A 5,263-nucleotide genomic window follows, 5' to 3' on the forward strand; every position below is an offset into this window, starting at 1 on the left:
GTTTTCACAAAAGTGGTATTCTTCTATAAGTAAAGAACAAAGATCATTTAACAAACTTCTAAACAATTTATTAGCAGCAGTAAGACTAGTACTCTTACTACTGTATCAAAAATACAAGTTCTACAACACTGTATCCCAAACTTGAAAAAATTTGAAATGTACTAGTTTCACAATCACATCCCACTTTGTTGTTATTACTTTTAAGTACAATTTGAAGTGTATCCAACATCAATAGGAAAATTTTCATTCATTTGAAGCAAAGGAACATAATGAATTAAAACTAATACACTACTACTGTAAACAGTCCAATGAAGCTATAGTCCAAATCTAGGTATTCTCTCCTATAGTTATCTACAGTTTTGTACAAACAATTCATAGAGGTAACTTTCTCTTTAAGCTGTTCCATTCATAAAATGTAGACTATGAATTTTCATATTTTCACTAACACCAATTAAAATTATTTAATGCAATGTAAGGTTGAAAATACAGTATCGTTCTATACAACCCATCAGATGAGCATAAATAAACCTGTTTGATTTAAAAAAAAAACAAAAAAAATCCTTCATTACTAGTAAACTTTCAAAACAATTACATAGTGACAATGGTAAGGGTTTTATAAAAATTGTCCAGACTCTAGTATTCTGAACCATATAGAAATGCACCTAACATTCAAGAACCCACTGTCATTAGAGTTGTTCAGAGAGTATTAACCTCCTTTTTATTAATAACAAGAAAATACTATGGTATTTTTCAATTCAGATTTCCCAACAGGCAACCCTGCTAATAACTTTAACAAGATATGACTTTAGGTGCAAGCGTCTGCCTATGAATTTCGCCCAAGTATGTAGTGGTCTTAGATTTAACTAGCTTTCTGAATTTGAAAAGTAGTAACTACTGCTTCATGTTGATTCTAATGTATTTGCTGTGTTGTTGATCAAAACTGATAGTCTTGTCTACCTTCTGTAGGATAAGGCACATACAGTTCACTTTAAAGTGACCCAGCATTCATTCCACACAGACCATAACATAATAGAACGATGAAAGTTACACCTACTCACTAGAAACTGATGGAGTTGTGTTGCAACACCAGGTGTTTGGGTAGTTAGTTAACCTTTGGCCTAGCTCTCACACTCAATCAGTAGGACATTTTGTCAAAGGTACCACCACACTAGCTGCTGTTGTAAGTTTGATCTCTTGATTTCTGTTCATAGTTGTTACTTTAAACCTTATCAAAGCAGAAACTAACTTTATTAGAGTAAGTAAATCTCTAACACTTAAGTAATCCTTCATTGGTTCTCCAGATAGTCCTTAAATGAACTTGTCAAAGAAGATCTGCCAGAGCCATGTGATGGTATATTTTAGTGTACAAATGGTACACACTACCCATTTAAATTATCCTCTATCAACTCTGATGGATAGCTCCTTTTTCTACTAAGTTGAACAATTGATACAAATTGTTATGACCGTATCATTACCTCAGAGTTGCATCTCACTCATGTGTCTCATAGAATCAAAGGCTGAAGTCCAGCCTAGAGATGTGATTGCACTACCTATTTATGAGACAAGCCATTCCAAACATTTATCTCCATAAAGTATTTCGAGAAGTGTTCCACATCCTCATTAGACAAGTTCTCGATTGTTTTTTGTATGGTGTCCTAGAGTAGCTAGTTTTGAGTCGTCCCTCTCTGGGACAGCGGTAATTCTTCAGATTTACAACGTTAGAATCAGGGGTTTGGTTCCTCTCGGGGAACACAGCAGATAGCCTGATGTGGCTTTGCTATAAGAAAACGCATACACTGTTTTGAGTCGCATATATATTTTCGATGCAAAGCTTATTTGTTACACACATAAACGTAGGAGGCGAGGGGGTATGGAGAAAATTGCCCCAAAATTCTCGCCACAACAGTTTTTCAAGCAAAAATCACTCAATATTCTGCAAAAGCTCCGTACATATCTATAGCTCTTATATTTGCAAATTTATTATGCCTTTTCAAAACAATATATTACCCACACATGACATTTTCAGTTGCACCTTTTTAACCTATTAGTGCAGTAGATTCCGCGTGAAAGTTACCGGCATCAATTTTTCCAAACGACTATAAATCTTATGTATATAATTTAAAAGTTTATTTGATATTTTCGGGCAAAATTTATTTTCGCCCTCAGTTACAATCAAGCCCCCACATCAATAGCCACACATCACTTCAGACTTACTTTATTTCACATTACTGTTAACCTATATTCACATTCCTCTAGGTATGTGTTGTTTCTCGTCATTTCTTGATCAGTCAAACTAAAGATAAACAATATATTTTTAAAACGATAGAAATAAACTTGTATTAAATATAAACAAAACAATTATTCGTTATCTATAATGCAAATAAGCTTGCATTTTATAAAATTTTAGTATTCTCGAGACAAATATTGGCTCCTTATTTTCAAAACGATTTGTGATTTATTATTTTATCATTCATCTGATACTCTATATGTTTCAACCGTTACTGACTGATGATTCATCTGGTACTCTGTATGTTTCAGCTGTTACAAAGTGATGATTCATTCGTTACCCTGTATGTTTCAGTTGTCATTGAGTGGTGATTCATCCGTTACACTGTATATTTCAGCTGTCACTAAGTGATGATTCATCCGTTACCCTATATGTTTCAGTTGTCCCTGAGTGATGATTCATCAGTTACTCTATACATGTTTAAGCTGTTACCGGCATGGTTAGGTGGTTAAGGTACTCTAAAGGTCGCGGGTTTGAATCGCCGTCGCACCAAACGTGTTCGCATTTTCAGCCGTAGGGGCGTTATAATGTTACGGTCAATCCCACTTAAAAGAGTAACCCAAGAATTGGCGGTGGGTGGTGATGGCTAGCTGCCTTCTCTCTTGTCTCACACTGCTAAGTTAGGTATGGAAACGTAGATAGCCGTTGTGTAGCTTTGAGCAAAATTCAAACCAATCATCTATTACTGGCTTATTAGTAACCTGTTACTGGGATGTTATTCATTTGAATATATTGTTGATTCTTGTTATAAAGTAATAATTCATAAGCTATAGTCTATATTTCATGAGTTACTGGATTATTATCCACTTGCAACTTCCCAATGATATATTAGTTACTGGATTAAGACTCATCTACAACTAAGACTTATCACGACCTAGTGATTAGAGCGCTCACCAATGGACTTTGATTTCATGAGGACTGTGCTATCTTGTGTTTAAGATATTTCAACTGAGGTCTCATCATATTGTAGCTTTTTGACAAACTCAGAAGAGCTAATCAGCCTCTTTGGTTACTTCTGAATGAAAAGGGGAGCCATTTGTCCTTATAATTGATCGTTTACTCATGAATTTTATTTTATTTTGATGTTCATTATTTTAATTATCCATAAGGAATACAGAATGATTCATTACCCATTGACCCCACCCTCCATGGACACTACCCAACTAGGACAGTGTCGCTATGTCATAGTTTTGTGAGTGTTATACCCAAACATTAGCATCAGACTTACTGCCCATAATACCCGTTGAGAACGTTCAACACCAGTACTCAGTTTACCTCTGCCCAACAGGATCACATGACTGACTTTAGGGGAAAGCATCACAAGTTCACCCAGCTACAGGACTTTACAACCAAAGTGGTGTGTTTCAGTGCCTCCGACGCCTCTCAACCAATAGAATCCTCTTCTTCCCTTCAAGGTCCTACAAGTTCCTCTCGTCATGTAAAGGAATCCACATCGAGAGGTAACCATTTGGACTTGTTTTAAAAACAAGAGTACCAATACACACACAATATATTATAATGGTTTTATCTTAAAATTGAATAACCATCAACTTCTATATTTATTTAAAACTTTACAACATGTCTGAATTATTAGGAAGAATTATATTATATTCATATTCCAAATCCACCAAGTAGTAAGTATATGTAGATTCTGTTGTTCCATATTAAATATTTGAAGTAAGTGGTTGTATAGCCTGTTGGTCCTAATGAAATGTTTCCAGTAAATGGAATGTAGATGCTGTTGCCCCAAATGGAATTTTCTGGTAGATGGAATGTAGATGATGTTTCCGCAAATGCAATATCTGTGGTAAGTGGATGTAGATCCTGATACTATATGATGTTATAGCTTGTGCTCGGTAACATACGCTCATTGTCAAATCAAAATAAATTATAGATCTTTACATTTTGTTCTGTTTTATGACTCGGTGACACAGCGGTACCTCTGCGGACTCACAACGTCACAAACCTTTGGTCTTCACTTCCAGCCAATAAACTCTTTAATAAAATAATTTGAAATATAACATTCATTTATTTTTATTGTGTGAATTGAAAACTGAATTAAACCTGATCGTCTAAGTGATTATTGTATTTTGTGTATGAATATATTATGACGACTCATCATTCATTACTGCGTGGATAGGTACGTGTAATACATTTCGTGAAATATGAATTTCTTTTGTTGCTTAAAAATTTCAACTTTACTTGAAAATGAACCTGAAAATGTTTTAGAAGTAACATTTTGCCTCAAGTTTCACATTTGTTAGAACCACTAAAATATTGTTAGAAATTATAAACCACCTATATAATATATACATAGTGTGTAATTTATATAGATAGATGGGTTATATTTAAAAGGAAACAGTAGTTGGTAATCATATCAATTTGACGTTTTGTTACGATTTTCTGAAAAAGAAAAAACGAAACGTGTTTGTGATTTATATTCCGTTATTGTTTTATTTTTTTGTAATCATGTTTTTTTTCATAACTGTAACCAGAATGTCAAAGTTTTCTACCGTGAAGCTTTACCTGAGGACACTTCCAATTTCCACATCTCCATCCTTCTACTGAACGGAGCAGCGTTTTCTTCGAAAACCTGGCTGGACCTGGGCACAATACAAGTGCTGGCTGCAATGGGCTACTAGACTGTGGCAATGGATGTACCTGGTGGGCTTTCAGTTCATTACTAACTTGACATTACAATATTTTGATATATACTCCAGTTTATTGCTAACTTAACATTACAATATTTTGATATAGACTCCAGTTCATTGCCAGCTTAAGATTACAGTATTTTGATATAGGTGTTAGTTCGTCACTGAATGAAGAGATAGGTAGGCAAGACCTTTATCATAAATTAAATTGTTTGTTTTTTAAATTTCACACAATGCTACACGAGGGCTATCTACGCTAGCCGTCCCTAATTTAGCAGTGTAAGACTAGAGGAAATGTAGATAGTTAACATCACCCACCGCCATC

The 5,263-nt window shown here is 34.6% G+C and overlaps 1 long non-coding RNA gene and 1 pseudogene across 2 annotated transcripts in view; one reads left to right on the forward strand and one right to left on the reverse strand.

Annotated features, from left to right (window-relative positions):
* The window catches only part of LOC143243408 (uncharacterized), a 7,817-nt gene extending 5,218 nt beyond the window's left edge, over window positions 1–2,599 (reverse strand). Inside the window, exon 1 of the long non-coding RNA XR_013024480.1 lies at window positions 2,215–2,599. This is a non-coding gene — a long non-coding RNA (uncharacterized LOC143243408). The remainder of the gene's footprint in view (window positions 1–2,214) is intronic.
* Window positions 1–4,971, forward strand: part of LOC143243247 (branched-chain-amino-acid aminotransferase, cytosolic-like) — a 26,215-nt pseudogene extending 21,244 nt beyond the window's left edge. The window contains exons 10-11 of the transcript XR_013024244.1: window positions 3,576–3,747; window positions 4,783–4,971. The product of XR_013024244.1 is annotated as a branched-chain-amino-acid aminotransferase, cytosolic-like (transcript). The remainder of the gene's footprint in view (window positions 1–3,575; window positions 3,748–4,782) is intronic.
* The last annotated feature ends 292 nt before the right edge of the window (window positions 4,972–5,263 follow it).

This window comes from Tachypleus tridentatus, unplaced genomic scaffold (assembly GCF_004210375.1).
Source record: "Tachypleus tridentatus isolate NWPU-2018 unplaced genomic scaffold, ASM421037v1 Hic_cluster_2, whole genome shotgun sequence".
NCBI classification, from domain to species: Eukaryota; Metazoa; Arthropoda; class Merostomata; order Xiphosura; family Limulidae; genus Tachypleus; species Tachypleus tridentatus.